The sequence below is a fragment of the Callithrix jacchus genome, chromosome 5, assembly GCF_049354715.1.
Source record: "Callithrix jacchus isolate 240 chromosome 5, calJac240_pri, whole genome shotgun sequence".
Lineage (NCBI taxonomy): Eukaryota > Metazoa > Chordata > Mammalia > Primates > Cebidae > Callithrix > Callithrix jacchus.
Genome location: NC_133506.1, coordinates 4,392,604 through 4,415,514, shown reverse-complemented (window position 1 = coordinate 4,415,514; position 22,911 = coordinate 4,392,604). Strand labels below are relative to the sequence as shown.

At 42.3% G+C, this 22,911-nt stretch overlaps 1 protein-coding gene across 5 annotated transcripts in view; it reads left to right on the top strand.

The window, feature by feature from the left end:
• ACSS2 (acyl-CoA synthetase short chain family member 2) overlaps nt 1–22,911 on the top strand; it is a 47,029-nt gene that overhangs the window by 8,082 nt on the left and 16,036 nt on the right. The window lies entirely within an intron of this gene.

Sequence of the window (22,911 nt, the reverse complement as noted above, 5' to 3'; positions counted from 1 at the left end):
GAGACTGAGGCAGGAGAATTGCTTGAACTTGTGAGGTGGAGGTTGCAGTGAGTGGAGATCGTGCCACTGCACTCCAGCTTGGGTGAGAGAGTGACACTCTTGTCTCAAAAAACAATAATGAAAAATAATAATTGCTTACCTTTTTTTCTTGTGCTATTTAACCCTTTACCATATATTTAATATTTTCCAAATTCACTATCCTGTGAAATTCTCCTTTTCCTCCCAAAGTTCTCCCTCTTGGAGCTCACCTTCTTTCTGCTGTAATTCTTATTAATGCTTTTAAAAATGACATCTTTTCCATGATTTGCTCCAATTGATATACTTCTTACAGAACCACATTATGGCTTTCTTCTTAAGTTTATGTCATTTAGATAGCTGTGGTGGCATTAACAAGCCACATTTGTAGCTTGTTTCTTGTTTTGGAACATGCACTGTATAGACATTGAAATTATCCACAAAGGAAATGGTGCTCTTAGGAAAGTACTCCCATTATCCAAAAATAGAACCATATTAAGGAATAATGTGGTCTTTAACTTTTGGCTTGACACATTGCAAATATTCATGGAATAGTAGTATTTTTAGAACTTGAAGTGACCGTTAGAGTCCATCGAGGCCAACTCTCTTCAAAGATTGGGAGATTAAAAGACAAAGAAGTTAAGTGATTTGCCTAAGGGTTGTACACCTGTTTGAAGATAGAACTGAGACTAATTTCCAGATATTATCACTGCTAGTCAACTTTTTTTTGTCACTCATGGTACTACCTCCTTATTCCAGTTGTCCAGTACTTGGCTGTGACAGATAAAAAGAGAAATTAGTCACATTAGCCAAATTGACTTAAATTAACTTTAAAGTATCACAGATAAAATGTGTTATTAGGTTTAAATGTCCCAGACCCTAGTCTCATGGAATTTACATTCTATTTGGAAAGACCAAATAGATTGGCCACGCATGGTGGCTCACGGTGTAATCCCAGCACTTTGGGAAGCCAAGACAGGTGAATCGCTTGAGGTCAAGAGTTCGAGAACAGCCTGGCCAACATGGTGAAATCCTGTCTCTGCTAAAAATAAAAAAATTAGCTGGGTGTGGTTGCGGGTACCTGTAATTGCAGCTACTTTGGAGGCTGAGGCAGAAGAATGGCTTGAACCCAGGAGGCGGAGGTTGCAGTGAGCCGAGATCACACCATTGCACTCCAGCCTGGGCTACAAGAGTGAAACTCTGTCTCAAAAACAAAACAAAACAGATAATCTATATAAAAACAGCCTGGGCCAGGTTCAGTGGGTCGTGCCTGTAATCCCAGCACTTTGGGAGGCCGAGGCAGGCAGGTCACCTGAGGTCAGGAGTTCAAGACCAGCCTGGCCAACAAGACAAAACCCTATCTCTACTAAAAATACAAAAATTAGCCAGGTGTGGTGGGCACGTCTGTAATCCCAGCAACTTGGGAGGCTGAGACAGGAGAATTGCTTGAACCTTGGAGGTGGAGGTTGTAGTGAGCCAAGATCATGCCACTGCACTCCAGCCTGGGCACAGAATATGTTATTGGTTAAAGAAAAGCCATATGTAAATAAGGTTGGTTTTTGTTTTTCATTTTTCCCTATATCTATTTGTCCAAAAGAACTAAATTAGGGTATTGTGCTGTACCAAAATGGTAATTATAACAGACAGTTAACAGAATTACTGAATTAACAATGAGAAAGAGAGAAGTGTATCTGTTATGTGAATATATGCACCAGCCTGGATACACAACAGAGTAGTAACCTGTGAAGCAAACATAGAATATCCCGTCAGATGTTGTTCCTCATAATGCACTGACAGAATTCACATAGCTCTTAATGAAACAAGATTGATGTACATATGTTTGACTTTGTCTCACTGTCAGTTAACTGTAAAGTCAGGGAGAAAAACAAAAAAAATTAAAAGGGTAGATATAGGTGAGGGTTTGTTTTATTTTAAAAAGCTAAGTTTTTAATTATAACCATTACCTTGCTGTGGCTTTATTGCAGTGATTTTCCAAGGTTAATTATTCAGGATTTTTTGAACTGACTGAACTAACTTGGTATTTTTAAGTTGACTTTTTTTTTTTTTTTTAAGTTGACTTTTTATATAAACTTTATAAACCTTTTATAAAAAGGAAACTATACCATTAGTATAAATGGAAATCATTTTATATATCATAACTAGCAGGTAATAAATTAAAAAATAAACTGAAAAGAATTATGGGCCAGGCCGGGCATGGTGGCTCACACCTGTAATCCCAGCACTATGGGAGGCCGAGGTGGGCGGATCACGAGGTCAAGAGATCGAAACCATCCTGGCCAACATGGTGAAACCCCATCTCTACTAAAAAATACAAAAATTAGCTGGGCGTGGTGGTGCACGCCTGTAGTCCCAGCTTCTTGGGAGGCTGAGGCAGAAGAATTGCTTGAACCCGGGAGGTGGAGGTTGCGGTGAGCTGAGATCGCACCACTGCACTCCAGCCTGGTGACTGGTGACAGAGCAAGACTCTGTCTCAAAAAAAAAGGACTTATGGGCCAAACTGCAAAGAGCTACTTACACAAATAGTTCACAGAAAGGAGAAAGCCTTATAGGGAGGCAGGATAACATAAAGATTAGGAGAATGTGTTTTGGTGTCAGACTAACCCAGTTTGAGTCCTATTTTTGCCACTAATTAGCTATTGATCTTGGGCAAGTTACTTAACCTCTTTGAGGCTCAGTTTTCTCACCTGTAAAATGTGGATAAAAATATCTTTTATCTCATGGAGTTGTCAGTTTTGTAGGATTAAATAATGTGTCTAATTCCTGGCACATTGAATGCACTTAAATATTAGCCACCGCAATTATTTATATTGGGACACTGAAAAGCCCAGGCATGTTTAGAATAAAAGATTTATGCAGGGAACAATTTATTCATTCAATAAATAGTTACTAAGAACTTATCATGTGCCAGGTACTATTCTAAACAAAGTTCTTGCCCTCATGGAGGTTATAGTCCAGCTTAAGGAGACAGACAATAAACACAGAAACCATTAAGTATATGACAGGTAGTGATGAGTACTATAGAAAAATATAGAGCAGAGCAAGAGGAAAGGGAAGTGACAGTGCAGAGTGGGAGCTGATAAGGAAAGATCTGAAGGAAATTATGGAGTGTGCCACACAGATAGTTGGGGCAGGGAGGGGAAATGTTCCAAGGTAGATGGAAAAACAAATGTGCTGCCTGGTGTGCTTGAAGACTAGCTAGGAAGTTAGTGTAGTTAAAACAGTGTGAGCTAGGAAAGAGAGTAGTATTAACATCAGCAGGATATTAGATCATGTCACATCTTAAAAGCCAATGTAGACTTTGGCCTTTTATTCACAGTGAAATGGGGAACCACTAGACAGTCTTAAGCATAGATGTGAGACTGATTTGGCTTCTATTTAGAAGCTATCTTTTATATTAAGAATAGACAGTAGAAGGGGAAAAGTAGAAGCAGGGAGACCAATTAGGAGGCTATTATAAAAATCCAGGTGATAGATTATGGTGATTTAGACCATAGTAGTAGTCATGAAGATGGTTAGATGTGGTCAGATTCTGGATCTATTCTGAATGAAGAACCCATGGAATTTGCTGACTTGGATTGGATATGGGGAGTCAGAGGAGTCAGGTTGTCTTCAACAGTGGATAAGGTCCAGGTATAGGCGATCTTGACTATTTTTGGAGATCTGTGAAAGGTTGTATGCAGGGGAATGTAGAAGTTACAGCAGAGGTTAAGAGGATTAATTTGGATACATATGGAAACGGGAAAGTGAAGCCAGAGAACAGAGTTTGTTATTCAGTCCTCAACTGGGATGCTGCTGGTGGGAATGGAATGGAACAATGAAATTCTAGAGTAATTTAGTAATTTTATAGTAATTTAATCTGTATAAAGGGCATGGTGCTTGGCAAAAAAAAAAAAAAAAAAAAAAGTGTATTAGCTATTTTTCATTTTGGAAAGAAACCAGCACAGGTAACTAGGTGTGTAGATGGTGGGGAGCTAGGGAGAAAGTGAGAGGGAAGAGTCAAGGATTCTCTTAGCCTATATAAACACTGCTCTTTTGAACACACATTTTCATCTGATCCAAGAGCTAAATTTGTCCTGCAAAATAAAGACTTCGGTTCCAACCCTTTCATACTGTCTTCCCCCTGGTGTGGCAGATAAATATGTTATCAGAGATGCATGTGTATATGTATGAGAAAATGATCAGTGAAAAAGTATTGGGATAGTCATTCAGGGAGAGATAGTCAGTGAGGGTGTTAGAGGTAGCTGAAGGAGTGGAAGGGAGTTAGCTAGTTGAAGGAACACTGGAGGGCTGTCAGAGATTTGAGGGATTAAGTAAAAGGTTTATGAGGAGAGGCTGGAAAAGTGGTTGATGGCTGATACTCTGGTCATTTATACTAGCTGCTCAATCTCTACTTTTTCTAGAAGTCCCTAGTACCAAAGCCCAAGACATTTGGTATAGTTGATTCTTTCCATTGTTTGTTTTGCGTTGGGTCGCCTTAAGGCTGTCATTATCTCTGAGCCACCTAAATCCTCACCCTCAGCTGAAATCACTACTGTTTCTTCATGCCTCTCACTATATTTCAGTCCTTCTTCAGGAACTTGAGCTTTCGAGAATAAGGCAACTTTAGGAGTGACCCTAGGACAGAAGCTCTGTTCTCAGGATCCTTGTATGCTCTTGAATATGAATTCCATAGTATGACATTTTGGAGCTCCCCAGATCCTTGTAGATGTATGTGTGAGTGTGTGTATTTGAGGGCCCAAAAAAAAAAAAAAGTCCCTACCTCCCCATATCACTGAAGTGAACTCCAGAATATGGACCTAGATAATTTAGAGGCCCTGAACATGAATGACAGGACAATATACTCTAGGGCTCTCATTTTCCATATTGTCTTGACAAACCTCCTTGTCAAAATATGGGCTTGTCTCACTTTCTCAACCATCCCCATCTTGTCAAACACACACACTGTATCTGTATCCTCACTAGTTTCACAACAGTGTATCTATTGTTTAAGATATACTTGGTAAAGAAAAACACTCATTCGAGAAAGATGACTTCAGACCATTCTCTTCCTCTCTCCGGGCCTTCCCTTTGTAGGCATGGTGGGAGATGAACTACAGACACTCTGCAAGGTCTCTTTCATCTCTCATCTTCCAGAATTCTATGACTGTTTCTGAAGAGAGGAAGCAGTTTTTAGAAGGTCTGTTGCAATCTATAGTGACTCTCTGGTGACTCAGTAGGTGGGCTGAATTTCTGTCGAGATGGTAAGAAAGAGAGAGGATTTTGTTTATTAAATTATGTTTTTTCTATAATGATGTTGACACCATAAAGCGAGAATTTTAGAAAGTTTGGAATGAAGAGGCTGAGGAAGGAGTCTGCTCCCCTTGCCTGAGGATTGTTTGTGGCTGGTAGCATACTCAAAGCTAATGGGAGATAATTGTTGGGAACAGTCTTTCTCCACTTGAATCAGGTGAGCAGATTGTGGAGGAGAACTGGAGGAGTTCATGTTTAAGGTGGATTTCTAATCTGTTTTCCTCATTTCTCCCTGAGTTTTATGACCCTTGACACTTGACAGAACCCCTCCCTAAAGTGGTGAAAAAAATGAGACAAGTAGGCTGTGCTTTCCAAGTCACTTTTTTGGAAGTAGGTGGCATATGAATAATGAATGTATTGCTCTGAAGACTGTCTTGAGGCCTGTTTCATCATCCTGAGCTCCATATCAGCTACCTGGGTTTGTGTCTGGGCCAACTTCTTATACTGGTGTTTTTAGTAAACATTTAATGAAAAGAATGGCTTTGGTTAATGCCCTTTTCTAAGCCTTCTTTTTCCCAATTATAAACTGTTAGGGGTGTATAGGACACTTGCTTAAGTTACTCCTGGCACTGACCTTCAGAATTTCTGTCACAAATGTAGGGAACTGCCCTGATAAGTTCTCTACATTTCTGGGAGAAGTTAGGGGAGGGGAGGAACTGGCCTTCTCTCTTTTGAAGATACTAGGTGGTCAGATGGGAGCAGGGGTTTTTGCTTTATGGCAATCCCACATTTATAACAACTCAGAAGGCCTGGAGTTCAGGATGGGCCTTCCCCCATTTCCTAGATTTGGTTTGGGAGAGGTTGAGCACAGGTAATGATCTCCAGTGTCTCACACCTTGAACCTCTGAGAATTCAAGACTCTCAATTTCAGTCCTTAGAGGTCATTTGGTCCAGTTTCCATACAAATCAGGAATTGTAGTACCAATATCCCCATCCCTAACAATCCTCATAATTTCTCATTCTGATTCTGGATCATTCTGATTAAATCCCTACATCTCTACCTTAATAACTTACTAGTTGGGCAAGTTATCTCATCTCTTTCAACCTCAACTATCATGTCTGTAAAATGGAAATAATAACAAGTTCTGTGACATAGATTGTTGTGGGGAATAATTGGAATAATTTATATAAAGGGCTTAGTGCTTGGCAAAAAGCGTAGTAGCTATTTTTATTATTATGCCAAAGCCCCATACCAAAAACAGGTAGCAGCGGAGCTGATCTGGTTAGATCATGGATGGGAGGACTAGAGCCACATTCTGTGGGCTTCTCCACCCTGTCACTGTGTTCCCTGTGAGGTGTGTGTCTGGAACCCCTAGGTATTTGCAAAGCTCAGTTTGAAAGCTCAGTTTGAAAACCCCTGATCTAGTCTGGTATTCTTGTTTTATAAATGAGATGATACAGAGTCCACATTCTCAGGTTCCTCATATGATGTGGCTTCCTCAACAATAATGTCGGTCTCCCCTGGATATACTTTAGTTGGCAAATATCTCTCATTAAGTATTCCAGCTATAGTCTGCCTTGAACAGGGTACTATTACCCTTGTTTGACTTTACATATCAAAGATTACATTAGCCTCATTGACAGTCACATATAATCTCTGATAATATTTAAGATTTTTCTTTCCTTCCTTTCTTTCTCTTCCTTTTCTTTCTCTTTCTCTCTCTCTCCCCCTCCCTCCTTCCTGACCCTCTTTCTCTTTTTCTTTTTCTCTCTCTTTTCTTTTCTTTTCTTTCTTTCTCTCTCTCTCTTCCCTCCCTCCCTCCCTCCCTCTGTAAAATGGAAATAATGACAAGTTCTGTGACATAGATTGTTCCCTTCCTTCCTTCCTTCCTCCTTCCTTCCTCCTTCCTTCCTCTCTATCTTGCTCTATTCCTCAGGCTGGAGTGCAGTGGTACAATTGTGGCTCACAGTAGCCTCGAACTCCAGGGTTCAAGTGATCCTCCCACCTCAGCCTCCTGAGTAACTGGGACCACAGGTGTGCACCACCACACCCAGCTAATGTTATATTTATTTTTATTTTTTTGAGACAGAGTTTTGCTCTTGTCACCCAGACTGGAGTACTATGGCACGATCTCAGCTCACTGTAACCTGTGCCTCCTTCAAGTGATTTTACTGCCTCAGCCTCCTGAGTAGCTGGGACTACAGGCACACACCACCATGCCCAGCTAATTTTTTGTATTTTAGTAGAGATGAGGTTTCGCTGTGTTGGCCAGGCTGGTCTTGTACTCCTGACCTCAGATGAGCTTCCAGCCTTGGCCTCCCAAAGTACTGGGATTACAGACATGAGCCACTGTGCCTGGCCAGCTTGGAATTTTGAATTAGAGAACAGACGAGAGAATACTGTAAAATCTCAGATATAGGAGGGCCTTGGACGTATCTGTTATCTCCTTTTGGAATATAAAGTTTTTAGAACAGCCCTCATCTAGGGTTCTAAGAGCTGGTGTGCTTATTCAAAGCCTTATGGTTTTACTGTTGGGAGCATCATTATTTTATTTAAATAAAATAAATATGACCCAGAAACTATTCGCTCTGAAGTACATTACACATGGAGTTGCCCATATAGAAAACATCTCCAGAGCATATGAACGCCTGCCTGCCTTCCTTCCTTTCTTCTCTTTCATTTTTCTTTTTCTTTCTTCTCTGTCTTCCTTTCTCTCTGTCTCTCTCTCTCTCTTTCTTTCCTTCTTTTTATTTAAAAAAAAAAGACTAGTCAAGTACAGTAGTGAGAAGAGGGGAAAGAGTAGAACAAGGAGTTTGATCTGTAACTGACTGTGAACAATCAATTGAGATAACTCACTACCTTTGGTCAAGTCTCTTCTCTCTCTCTTTCTTTCTCCCTCTCTCCCTCCCTCCCTCCCTTTCTTCCTTCCAACTTTCAACAGTCTTGCTCTGTCACCAGGCTGGAGTGCAGTGGCACTATTCCACCTCACTGCAACCTCTGCCTCCTGGGTTCAAACAATTCCCGTGCCTCAGCCTCCTGAGTAGCTGGGACTGCAGGTGCACGCCACCATGCCTGGCTAATTTTTTGTATTTTGGTAGAGATGGGGTTTCACCATGTTGGCCAGGATGGTCTTGATCTCCTGACTTCATGATCCGCCCCCCCTCAGCCTCCCAAAGGTCTGGCATTACAGGCATGAGCCACCACGCCTGGCTGAACGCTTGCATTTCTAAGTGTGATTTTTTTGACTAGGGACTAATTTTGGAAACCAATATTTGCTTTTTTTTTTGACCATGATATTTTAATACATGAAAATCTGTCCAAAGGAGCAGTCACAGAGGGTTCTTGTTGAACTTTAGTTTCAGAGCTGTTTTTGAGGATGGCTATTTGAGGTGTCCTCCAAACTACCAAATATAGTGAGTTAGAGAATCTGCCAGGCACAGTGGCTCACTCCTGTAATCCCAGCATTTTGGGAGACCGAGGTAGAAGCATCACTGAGCTCAGGAGTTTGAGATAAACCTGGGCAACACAGGTAGATCCCATCTCTACAAAAAATTTAAAAATTAGGCCGGGTGTGGTGGCTCACGCCTGTAGTTCCAGCTACTCAGGAGGCTGAGGCAGGAGAATCACTTGAACCTGGGAGGCAGGTTGAAGTGAGCCACCATCATGCCACTGCATTTCAGGCTGGGCGACAGAGTGAGACTCAGTGTCAAATAATAATAATAATAATAATAATAAATTAGCTAGATGTGGGCCAGACATGGTGGCTCATGCCTGTAATCCTATATGGGAGGCTGAGGCGGGTAGATCACAAGGTCAGGAGTTTGAGACCAGCCTGGCCAATATGGTGAAACCCCGTTTCCACAAAAGTTGGCCAGGCATGGTGATGGGCGCCTGTAGTCCCAGCTACTTGGGAGGCTGAAGCAGGAGAATCGCTTAAACCAGGGAGGCGGAGGTTGCAGTGAGCCGAGGTCTCGCCACTGCACTCCAGCCTGGGTGACAGAGCAAGACTCCATCTCAAAAAAAAAAAAAAAAAAAAATAGCTGGGTGAGGTTATGCATACCTGTAGTCCCAGATATTCGGGAGGCTGAGTGGGGAGGATTGCTTGAGCCTGGGAGGTTGAGGCTGCAGTGAGTGGTGATTATGCCACTGTACTCCAGCCTGGGTGAGACCCTGTCTCAAAAAACAAAAAAAGTTAGAGAATCCTAATATGACATCCAGATTTGTTAAACATCTTTCTAGTTGTTTTCACATGATAAGGAAAAAACTGAGAGAAATATAATTTTATTTATATGGATAGCCATGCTCTATAGATAATCCAATAGCTTCTAGTAGCAGGTTTTTAAATTTTTATAGTTATTTATAGACATGTACCAGGGACTGTACTAGGTGCTTAGACTATAGCAATAAATAAGAAATATTTGTTCCTTGTCCTTATGAAGTTCACATTCTGATGGGGGCAAGATTTTTGCCTATAAGTTATAATTTTGTTCAGGAATGAAATGTTGGGAACAATGTGCTTTTCCTTATTTCTGTCAAGAGGGTGGGGAGGAGGGAGACATGTCTCTAGGAGCAAATGAATATACAAGTGCTCTTGTGATACTTGGCAATGCCAGGGACTGTGAAGTTTTGGGTCTTGACTTAGGTTTTGGGTCTTTCAGGAAGTTGTAGGATGTTGACGTGATCATGGTGAGCTTGGCCTTGGCCATGGGCGAAAGCTAAAAATGCATGGGAGTCCCCTCCTCCTCAGCTTTCCACAGTGCTCCTGGAGATTTTTAGGAGAGAGGCTTCTTCATGTTCATTTGGGTACACTCCAAATTGGTACAGCAGAACCAACACTAGTCTGGAAGTCAGAAGCCTAGGGCCTAGTTACAGATTTGCCATTAACCCCCTTTTGTGGCCTTCGCAAGCCACTTCCTCTGGATTTCTTGCATCTTTAAGATGAGGTTAATAACAATCCCCTTTGTGGCCTTAGCAAGCCACTTCCTCTGGGTTTCTTATATCTTTAAGATGATGATAATATTTGCTCTACCTACTGCTAAGGTAGCTGTGAGAATCAGATGAGTGAATGTCCTCTAAAGCAGTTTTATTCTCCTGTGAGGAATTAGCTGGATTCTTTTTTATTTTGAGACAGAGCCTCACTCTGTTGCCCAGGCTGGAGTGTAGTAGCATGATATGGGCTCGCTGCAACCTCCACCTTCTGGGTTTAAGCTGTCCTTCCACCTCATCCTCCCAAGCAGCTTGCATTACAGGCATGCGCCACTTCACCTGGCTAATATTTTTGTACTTTTAGTTGAGATGGGGGTTTACCATGTTGGCCAGGTTGATCTTGAACTCCTGACTTCAAGTGATCCACATGCTTCAGCCCCCGCAAAGTGCTGGGATTACAGGCATGAGCCACCACGCCTGGCCTGGATTCTTATCTGATTTACACAATTACCATGTGAGATAGGAATGGCAGATTTCATTACTCTTCTTGATCTCAACTAAGTTTGTTCTTTTTTTTTTTTCTTCCCCATTTAAGTAAGTATGGGACTCCCATGTGATTCCCATACCCTGAATCTCAGCCCCAGGGACTCCTCCCAGTCTTTTCCATGGCACAGTGCAAGACTGAGCCCACTGAACTCACTGTAGGAGCTTAAGAAACTCTTCATGGCATGACTCTGAATTCTCCACAAGTTCCACAATCTTTTCCTCTCTGTGTCTACCCCTTTTCTTTGAAACTGACGTTGAGAACCCATTCCCCTGCTGGTGGAGGGAAGAAATGAGAATCAGAGTCTGAGATAATTAGAGATTAGTCTAATATCAACCTCTCCCTTCTCTCAACTCTCTTTCCATCTTATACTTTACAGAGAAGGAAACTGAAGCTCAGAGAGGGGAAGGTTTATGTAAATTGTACTTTGAAGTAGGGTAAACAATCTAGTCTGGAAACTCCATTTTCAGAGCCAGGATTTCCCAATTTTTTTACGTAAATAATTACCTGAGGATGTCATGAGATTTCCAGATCCCTGGACCCTATCCCAGACTATTGAGTTAGAATGTTCAGAGGGTAAGACCTCTGACTTGTATTTTTGTAACCTCCTCAGGCAATTCTGATGTAGGGGGGAAGGGACAAAGTAACTTTGAAAAATTATTTAGATTAATAGCCTTAAACTCTTAAAATTGTATACCTAAAAGAATTTTGAAAAAGTATGTAACTCTTGATATAATGTTCATATCTAAAATTTTTTTAAGATTCAAAAATTGCAAAAAAACATAATTTCCAAAATATTTTATATATTATATACATATATATGCATATATAGGTTATAACTCTTTCAAAATGCTGACACTGCAAATTTAGCTCATATAATTTGTAGAAAACGTTCACCATACAACCTATTTTGCGTAGCCAGTTATCACTCAACATAATCAGCTAAATGAGATCTACTTTCTGTTAGAAATTGCCTGACTTCTTTCTTAAGATAAATATGTTAGTGTATGACTCTGTGATAACTATTTCACTTCTGAATTGTAATTCTAAGAAATATAAGGCAAGTAGTCTTGCCATGAGTTTGTTTCCTGGATGAATTAAGATGCCAATCGTTTCAGTACTGATTTCTCAGAGAAGCTCTCCTTGATTTGCTTTCTTGGGGCTCTACCTCAGAAGTTATACATTCTCAAATTGTGCCTTTGTTCAGCACTCTGGAAGTTTTCATACCCTGGCATTGTACCATAATAAAGTTTGAGATAAGAGAGAGCTATGACATTTTTGTTTAACATAGGAGAAGGGTAGTTGTGAAAGAGAGTGGGAAAGAAGAACCAACTCAGACAGGTCATTGTTAGGAAATACTACATATGGAAGTTGAGGATCTAGACATTTATTCTCTTAAGATGTTTCTGCGTAGGTACCCCCAGGAATAGAGTACCCTAGGTTGAGGACTAATGATTTAAATTGCCTTTGACCTAATAACAGCGAGCCATTGTAATGAATATTTTTGCATGTGTCTGTTATACTTGAGAGACTTGATGTACATATAAAATGATGCCCCTGAATTTTCTTTCCACTTTCTGTTCTGCTTCCTCTTTTGGGGTTGCATTCCAAATACTCTGATAATATAAGAGCTACCCTCATTTACTTGTCATGGGTAAGGCCAGTATGGGACACAGAATGGTAGAAACAAGTGTGTGATTTCCCTTCCTGTAAGTAGGCATGGAGGCAGTGGGAAAAGAGAAGAGGTACACAATCCATCTGGCCCCAAAGCCACTTTGGCTAAGGGGAACATGCACAAGGTATTTGGAGCAAGGCCTGAAAATAACTGGCAAGAGGACAGGGTACAATAATAGCCCAGACTGCAGGGCAGGCTTCTCATACTCTGGACCTCAGCTCCAGGGGCCTCTTCCAGTCTCTTCACAGAGTCCAGGACTGAGCCCACTGTAGAAGCTTAAGAAACTCTTCTTCACATGATTCCAAATTCCATTCCACCAATTTCACTCTTGTCTTTTTCCTGCCTGTCCAGCATCTATCTTGTTTGTCTGCATCCTATCTTATCCCCTCTTTCCTTCCATGCTTTCTCTCTTTGATCATCCTGGATCCAGCTGGTCATATGAGCAGAGATAAGTTTGTTCATTTGTTTATTCATGCTTTTATCTGTTCATTCTACAGTTATGTATTAGGTGCTCACTGAATATCAGTCTTTGTGGTAAGCACTGAGGAGAAAACATAAAAAGATACCCTATCTGCCATTAAGGAACTCACAATCCAGTGAGGGAAACAGATGTCTATGTAGGACTGTAGTGCTAGAAAGAAATAAGTGCCCGAGTGTTGTCTTTAGAAATAAACAGAAAGTCTGGGTGCGGTGGCTCACACCTGTAATCCTAGCACTTTGGGAGGCCAAGGTGGGCAGATCACTTGAGGTTAGGAGTTCGAACCTGGCCAACATGGTGAAACCCCATCTCAACTAAAAAATACAAGAATTAATGGGGCATGGTGGCTCATGCCTGTAGTCCCAGCTACTAAGGAGGCTTAGACAGGAGAATTGCTTGAACTCAGGAGGCAGAGGTTGCAGTAAGCTGAGATAGCACCACTGCACTCCAGCCTGGGCAGCAGAGTGAGTCTGTCTCAAAAAAAAAAGAGAGCCGGGTGCGGTGGCTCAAGCCTGTAATCCCAGCACTTTGGGAGACCGAGGCAGGTGAATCACAAGGTCAAGAGATCGAGACCATCCTGGTCAACATGGTGAAACCCCGTCTCTACTAAAAATACAAAACATTAGCTGGGCATGGTGGCGCGTGCCTGTAATCCCAGCTACTCAGGAGGCTGAGGCAGGAGAATTGCCTGAACCCAGGAGGCGGAGGTTGCAGTGAGCCGAGATCGCGCCATTGCACTCCAGCCTGGGTAACAAGAGCGAAACTTCGTCTCAAAAAAAAAAAAGACAAAGGAATAGAAAGAGGCAAGAATTAATGAATGAATAGTCCTAAATCTTTCTGATGAATGAATAGTTACAATCTTTCTGGAAAGGAAGATTTGTAAAGATCTGTATTTTCCAAATAAATCTGTACATTTATTGCAATTCCAGTAAAAATCACAATCACATTTTTATTGAGATATAATTTGCAATTCATATTTTTAATATATTCACAGAGGTATACAACCCTCAATTTTAGAACATTTTCATCACCCCAAAAGAAGTCCAATACTCATTAGCAGTCATTTCTTATTTCCCCCTAACTTCTTCCCCTCTAGCTCTAGACAACCACTAATCTACTTTCTGTCTCTAAGGCTCTGCCTTATTCTGGACATTTCATATAAATGGAATCATACAACATGTGGCCCTTTGTGTCTGGTTTCCTTCACTTAGCATAATGTTTTCAAGGTTCAATTCATGTTATAGGCTGGGTGTAGTGGCTCACACCTGGGTGCAGGGCAGAACACCTGAGGTAGGGAGTTCCAGACCAACCTGGCCAACATGGTGAAGACCTGTCTCTACTAAAAATACAAAAATTAGCCAAGTGTGGTGGTGCATGCCTGTAATTCCAGGTACTCGGGAGGCTGAGGCAGGAGAATTGCTTGAACTCAGGAGGCAGAGGTTGCAGTGAGCTGAGATCACACCACCACACTCCAGCCTGGGTGACAAAGTGAGACTGTCTAAAAAAAAAGTTCATCCATGTTATACCATATATAGGTACTTCATCCTTTTTCATGTCTAAATAATATTGCATTGTATAACTATATCACATTTTTCTTTATTCATTCCTCAATTGGTGGACATTTGGGTTCTTTAGACTTTCTAATGTCATGAATAACACTACTACAAGCTTTGGGTACATATTTTTGTGTAGGTATATGTTTTCAATTTTCTTGGGTATATAACTAGGAGGTAATTGCTGAGTCATATGGTAACTCTATATTTAACCTTTTGAGGAATTGCCAGACTGTTTTCCAAAGTAGCTGAACCATTTTACATTCCCATCAGCATGTATGAAGTTTCCAATTTCTGTACATGCTTGTCATCACTTGTTATTGTCTGTTTAATTATGGCCATCTTAGTAGGGTAAAGTGGGATCTGATTGTTGTTTTGATTTGTGTCTACTTGACCATGCCTACCTTTTTTTTTTTTTTAAACAGAGTCTTGCTCTGTCACCCAGGCTGGAGTGCAGTGGCACAATTTTGGCTCATTGCAACCTCCCAGGTTCAAGTGATGCTCGTGCCTCAACCTCCCAAGTAGCTGTGACTGCAGGCACACACCATCATGCCCAGCTATTTTTTTTTTTTAAAGTAGAGACAGGGTTTTGCCATGTTGACCAGGCTGGTCTTGAACTCTTGACCTCACGTGATCCTCCCACCTCTGCCTCTCAAAGTACTGGGATTACAGGCGTGAGCCACTGTGCCTGGTCAGTACCCGCCTTTTGAAGGAAGACTGATTAGTACAGACCTGGCTTCCTCAGTAGGTGAGGAATCGATGTTTAGGGAGCCATTTCATAAACAGTCCACTGATTGAGGCTGTTTACTCTAGTTTCGTCAGTTTTGTAGTTGGTGGAAAGCCCTTCCAAATTTGGGTGATAGAATGACAGTTGATTCTAGTTTTTGAATCAGGAGCTGAGTAAGACTGCATTAGGGTTTGCAAGTTATGTCACTTGAAACCAGAAATCTGTGGTGTCTCCCTTCCCTTCCCTTCCTCTTCCTCTTCCTCTTCCCCTTCCTATTCCTCTTCCTCTTCCTCTTCCTCTTCCCCTTCCCCTTCCTCTTCCTCTTCCCCTTCCCCTTCCCCTTCCTCTTCCTCTTCCTCTTCCTCTTCCTCTTTTCTTTTCTTTTTTTGACAGACTCCTGCTCTGTGGCACAATCTCAGCTGACTGCAGCCTCTGACTCCAGGGTTCAAGTGAGTCTCCTGCCTCAGCCTCCTGAGTAGCTGGGACTACTCAGCTGGCATGTGCCACCAAGCCCAGCTAATTTTTGTATTTTTAGTAGAAATGGGGTTTCACAACATTGGCCAGGCTAGTCTTCAACTCCTGACCTTGTGATCCGCCTGCCGTGGCCTCCCAAAGTGCTGGAATTACAGGCTTGAGCCACTGTGTCTGGCCATCTGTCTTGTTTCCAAAAGGAACTTTTTCTAAGGAACTAAGGGAAAACCAAACAGAATGATGGATTTCTGATAAGTACACTAAAATTCTATCCTTGATAGTTGTCAACCTCATAGTTCTCAGGGTTCCTGAGATTTTTTCTCTTATGCTAATTCTGAATTTGGAAACAACACCCCCCTTTCGGAGGCCATATCATTTAGGAGGAGAGTGCCCTGAACTAGAGACATTTAGCCTCTAGAACTGTGCTATCCAACATGGAAGCCACTAGCCACATGTAACTATTGATATTTATAGTAAATAAAATTAAGTAAAATAAATAATCCAGTTCTTCAGCCACATTTCAAGTGTTTGATAGCTGTATGTGGCTAGTGACTGCCATTTTGGACAATGGTGCTTTAGAATAATGTTGCCACTAATTTGTAAGTAACCTCAAGGTCATCACTTACCATTTCTGTGCCATAGGTTTCTCATCTATAAATAAGAGTGGTGAATCTCAAAAGCGCCATTCTCCTCTAGATGGGGTCTTGTTTTGTTGTCCAGGCTATAGTCTCCCAACTCCTGGCCTCAAGTGATCCTCCCACCTCAGCCTCCTAAAGTGCTGGGATTACAGGCATGAGCCGCCACGCCTGACTCTCCTCTGGCCTTCTGTGTGATCTGTGGTGCAGTTTCTGGGGTGCACCTCTGTCTACCTCCTCCTTTAGTCCTCTTGTTCCTTACTACAACTAGGGCAGAAGCACTCAGAGGGAACATTAGGCTGCTAATTGGTCAAGTTTAGGTACTGGAGGCCTTCTTTTGCCAGGCCATGCACTTGCCAGTTTTCCAGTCCTTCCCCTTCCCTATTGTTCCCCCAAAACTGGGGCTAAGGGTTATTACGTGTATGCTGCTATTTTCTTATAGGGAAATGAAAAGGGAACTATTTCTTATCTTTATAATACATTTTTTTTTCATGTGGTCCACTTCACTCATTTACATTACCTGCCTAGATCCTGCCAGTTTTTGAGCTTGCAACTCCTGGTGTAGAAGAAAGAGGCCTGGACCTTAAGTCCTGGTCCCTGCTCTGCTTCAACCCACCCTATGATGCCAAGCATAGCTAATAGCCTCCTTCAATCTCAGAGTTAAGAGAATAAATTGGATATTCTTTTAAGAGTTCTGATGTCCTAGAGGGCTTGGGATTTTGCAGTAGGCCAGTACCCTGCCCCCTCACCTCTCCCAACTAGCCAGGGGCCCCAGACTGGTGTATATGTCAGAGAAAGAAGACACTGGAATGAGTAAGGTACCTACATCAATAATGTATAACTTGAGCCCATAGCCAAGGAGAGGAATGCACACTGTGTGTGTGTGTGTATGTGTGTGTGTGTGTGTGTGTGTTGGAAGTGGCCTCAAGTAAATTGTACTTGTATAGGTTGTGCTTATCTCTTCCTGTGCACCTTCTATGTACTAGTCTACTCGTGGTGCTAGGGACGGAGCAGTGAAGAAGACAAATAAGATCTCTGCTATCAGCTGGGTGCGGTGGCTTATATCTGTAATCCCAGCAGTTTGGGAGGCAGAGGTAGGCAGATCACCTGAGGTGAGGAGTTCGAGGCCAGCCTGGCCAACATGGTGAAACCCCATCTCTACTAAAAATATAAAAAAATTAGCTGGGCATGGTGGTATATGACTGTAATCTCAGCTCCTTGGGAGACTGAGGCCAGGTGTGATGGCGGGTGCCTGTAATCCCAGCTACTTGGGAGGCTGAGGCAGAGAGAATCACTTGAACCCAGAAGGCAGAGTTGCAGTGAGCCAAGATTTTGCCATTGCACTCCAGCCTGGGTGACAGAGCAAGACTCTGTCTTAGAAAAAAAAAACAAAACTCTGCTATCATGGAGCTTATATTCCAGTGAAGAACATAGATAATATATAAGTAATTAACATACATGACATAATTTCAAATAATGGAAAGTTTTGTGAAAAAAATGAAACAGAATGATTTTTTTTCCCTGAGATGGCATTTCACTCTTGTTGCCTAGGCTGGAGTGCAATGGCGTGATCTTGGCTCACCGCAACCTCTGCCTCCCAGGTTCAAGTGATTCTCCTGCCTCAGCCTCCTGAGTAGCTGGGATTACAGGCATGTGCCACCACGTCCAGCTATTTTTGCATTTTTAGTAGATATGGGATTTCTCCATGTTGGTCAGGTTGGTCTTGAACTTCTGATCTCAGGTGATCCACCTGCCTCGGCCTCCCAAAGTGCTGGAATTACAGGTGTGAGCCACTACTCCACTTTTTTTTTGGAGGCAGTCTTGCTCTGTCACCCAGGCTGGAGTGCAATAGTTCGATCTCAGCTCACTGAAACCTCCGCCTCCTGGGCTCAGATGATCCTCCCACCACAGCCTCCCGAGTAGCTGGGATTATAGGCACGTACCACCATGTCCAGCTAATTTTTGTCTTTTTTTTTTTTTTGAGACAGAGTCTCATTCTGTCACCCAGGCTAGAGTGCAGGTGGTGCGATCTCGGCTCACTGCAACCTCTGCCTCCCAGGTTCAAGCAATTCTCCTACCTCAGCCTCCCAAGTAGCTGGGACTACAGGTGTGTGCCACCACGCCCAGCTAATTTTTGTATTTTTAGTAGAGATGGGATTTCACCATGTTGGACAGTTTGGTCTCGAACTCCTGACCTCGTGATCCACCCGCCTCGGCCTCCCAAAGTGCTGGGATTATAGGTGTGAGCCACTGCACCCAGCCCATTTTTGTCTTTTTAGTAGAGTTGGGGCTTCACCATGTTGGCCAGGTCAGTCTTGAACTCCTGGCCTCAAGTGATCTGCCTGCCTCAGCCTCCCAAAGTGTGGAATTACATGTGTGGCACCTGGCAAAACAGAATAATTTGGTAGAGGTGCACACAGTGCACATAGATATATGCACAGGGTACATATATGTGGTGGATGTACTTGCAGATAGGCACATGTTTGAGTCCTGGGTGCATATATTTATGTTTATTTGTGTCTATGTGTGCAGATTGGCAGCTTCTATGCCTAGAATGCTTGTATATTAGTATATGTGATTCTATACAAGTGAGTGCACATAGGCAAATTAGTATGTGGTATGCAATGTTGGGGCATGTGTGCTTTGGTATGTATATGTCGGCATTCAGCCATAACCGGAGACATTCTGAAGTTCCTGTGGCACTCATCAGTGAGCCAGTTAAGGAAATGGCTTATTCTGCCTCTGGCATTCAGGGCCATTTGCCAGCTTCCTCTCTCCCTGTTCCTTCCCACTTTAGTAAGCTCCCTGTGTTTGGCTTCTCATATGCCTAGGAGGGTTGAAGCCAGGGAGAGGATGGTACTGACTCATTGAGCCAGGAACTGGAAAGAGGCTGATAATCTTCTGTGTGACCTCTGCTAGTAAGAAAAGGCCTGGCGTCCCAGCCAGTCCCCGTCCTTCACACTATGAGGGAAAGAGTCCTGCCTTGAAATCAGAAGACCTGAGGATCTATTCTTGGCTCTGCCACTTATTATATTGTGTGACCTTGGCCAAGCCACAACATTTCTCTAGGTTTCAGTTACCTCCTTCATAAGTATTCTGTGCAGTAAGGAAGAAGAGGGAAAGCATTGATCAGTGGTGCTAAGGGAGGGCCACATGGTGCTGGTGTCTGAAGGAGGAGGAAGAATATTCTGAGCGGGGGGCAATGGCATGGTCAAAAGTGTGGAGGTAGACCTGAACTTGCCAAGGGAAACTAGTAATCCACTTAGAATAAAATTCAAACTTCTTACCATTGCCTGCAAGGCTCTATGCGATTTGGCTGCCTACCTCTCATTCTTATCCAACTTCTTGCTCACTGAACTCTAGCTGTATTGTCTTTCTTGCTTTCTTGCTTTCCTGCTTGCTTGCTTTCTTTCTTCTTTCTTTCCTTCCTTCCTTCCTTCCTTCCTTCCTTCCTTCCTTCCTTCCTTCCTTCCTTCCTTCTTTCTTTCTTTCTTAGAAAAGGTCTCATTGCCTTTCCACTTGATGTTCTCTTTGCCCAGAATCCTCTTCCCAAGAATTAGTATGATTGCCTACCTCTCATTTTTCAGGTCTTGGCTCAAATATCACCTCTCCAGAGAGAGGCCTTCCAGGACCATCTTATTTAAAGTAGTTGTTCCCTAATATTAATCAATATTTAAAATGCACACATTGCCCAGGCACAGTGGCTCACGCCTATAATCCCACCACTTTGGGAGGCCAGGGTGGGTGGATCACCTGAGGTCAGGAGTCTGAGACCAGCATGACCAACATGGTGAAAGCCCAACTCTACTAAAAATTAGCCGGGTGTGGTGGCACACACCTGTAATCCCAGCTACTCGGGAGGCTGAGGCAGAATTGCCTGAACCTGGGAGGTAGAGGTTACAGTGAGCCTAGATCGTGTCATTGCACTCCAGCCTGGGCAATAAGAACGAAATTCCATCTTAAAAAAGAGAAAACAAAGCACACATCTTTTGACCCAACAGTTCTACTTCTGGTAATTCATCCTACAGCTATACTTGCAAGACAGTAAAGTGACATAAGAAAGGATATTCATTTATTCACTGAAGCATTTGTTTGTTAAATAAATTACAGTATATACAAACAGTGGAATATTTTGCAGCTGAAAAAGATAATGGAATAGCTCTTTAAGCTTGGTGCCATGGCTCACACCTATAATCCAACACTTTGGAAGGAAGACTGAGGTGGGAGGATCACTTGAGGCCAGGAGTTCCAGACCAGCCTGAGTAACACAGTAGGATCCTGTTTCTATCACAAAACAAAACAAAACAACCAGTAGCGTGCATCATGCGTCTCACCTGTAGTCCCAACTACTCAAGAGGCTGAGGCAGGAGGATCACTTGAGCCTGGGAGGTTGAGGTTGCAGTGAGCCGTGATGGTGCCACTGCACCCCAGCCTGAGTGATAGAGTGAGACCCTGTCTCAAAAACAACAACAACAAAATCAAATAAAAAAGAGAAATAGCTCTTTAAGTCTTGGTGAAGAATGATAATCAAGGTATATTGTTAAATTTGAAATAGCAAGATGATCAAGTTCTACACTTAAGATTTGTGCAGTTTATTGAATGCATATAATAATTAACAAAATGAAATACAGAATAGTGTGTATTGTATGCCATCATTTGTGCAGCAAAAATGAGCATATGTAAACAAAGTGTGTAGTGTACATACTTGCCTGACAGATCTGTCCCTTAAATAGAGCAGTTCTTTCTACCTCTGTTACCCTGTGCTTGACTGAAGACTGTGAGATGTTTATCTCTTTTCTGAACAACAAACATTAAAATCCTTTTTTTTTTTTGAGATGGAGTTTTACTCTGTTGCCCAGGCTCAAGTACAGTAGAGTGATCTCGGCTTACTGCAACCTCCACCTTCTGGGTTCAAGTGATCCTCCCACCTTAGCCTTCCAAGTAGCTGAGACTACAGGCATGTACCACCATACCTAGCTAATTTTTGTATTTTTGGTAGAGAGGGGTTTTTGCCATGTTGGCCAGGCTGGTCTCTAACTCCTGACCTCAGGTGATCTGCCTGCCTCGGCCTCCAAAAGTGCTGGGATTATAGGCATGAGCCACTGTGCCTGGCCAATTTTTTTTTTTTTTTTTTTGAGATGGAGTTTCACTCTTGTCGTGCAGGCTGGAGTGCAATGGCATGATCTTGGCTCACTGCAACCTCCACCTGGATTCAAGCAATTCTCCTGCCTCGGCCTCCCGTAAAATCCAGTTTTTTAACATTCAATTTTCAAATTTCTGTCGTCAATGATCTTAAGGGTCTTATGAAAGAGCCTAATGATACAGACTTCTTCCAAAATAATTATTTTGGTCATTCCACACTAGTTGAATCACAATAGCCCTGTGTCCTACTAAGAGTGGTCTGTTCTGCCTATTAATTGTTTCTGGAAAGTTACACAAAATATTGGTAACAGTGTTTTACCCTAGGCATGGTGGCTCATACCTGTAATCCTAGCACTTTGAGAGGCTGAAGCAGGAGGATCACTTGAGGCCAGGAGTTTGAGACCACCCTGGGCAATATAGTGAGACTCTACTTCTACAAAAAAATTTTAAATAAAAAAATTAGCCAGGTGTGGTAGCATTTGCCTGTAGTCCCAGCTACTCGGGAGGCTGAAGTAGGAGGACTGCTTGAGCCCAGGAGTCAGAGGCTTCAGTGAGCTATGATGCTACTGCACTCCAGCCTATGTAATAGAGTGAGACTCTGTCTTTAAAAAAAAAAAAAAAAAAACATAAAACCCAAACTAATTTGCCAGTAGGCAGGGTAATTGGGAGATAGGAGTGGCGAGGACACTTCTCATTATGTATCTTTTTTATTTTATTTCATTTTTCTCATTATGTATCTTTTTATGTAGTCCCACTTACATGTATTACTTATGTAAAAAAATCATAAAATTGAAAAAAAAAAACACTAAGGGAAACATTTATTTATTTATTTATTTGGAGACAGGGACTCATTCTGTTTTCCAGGCTGGAATGCAGTGACACAATTACAGCTCACTGCAGCCTTGACCTCCAATGCTTAAGCTATCTTCCTGCCTCAGCCTCCTGAGTAGCTGAGACTGCAGGCATGTACCACCATACTCAGTTAATTGAAAAAATCTTTTTTTTTGTAGAGAGGGGATCTTGCTATGTTGTTCAGATTGGTCTTGAACTCCTGGTCTCAAGTGATCCTCCTGCCTTGGCCTTCCAAAGTGTTGGGATTACAAGCATGAGCCAAGAGATCTTCCCATCTCATCTTTCTGAGTGGCTGGGACTATAGGCACATGCCACCACACCCAGATAATTTTTTTTAGAGATGGGATCTTGCTATGTTGTCCAGGCTGGTCTTTAACTCCTGGACTCAGGCAGTCATCCCACCTTGGCCTTCTAACATGTCAGGATTATAGGTGTGAGCCACTGCGCCTGACTCAAGATATTTTTAAGAAACATTTCTTCCTAGTCGCTCATTTTTATATCATTCTGCTTTATTTCCTTTATAATGCTTATCATAATCTGAACTTATCTTGGTTATATTTGTTATTTATTACCTATACTATCATTGGAATATAAGCTCCTTGATATCAGGTATCTTACTTATCTTGTTCATTGGTGTCTTCT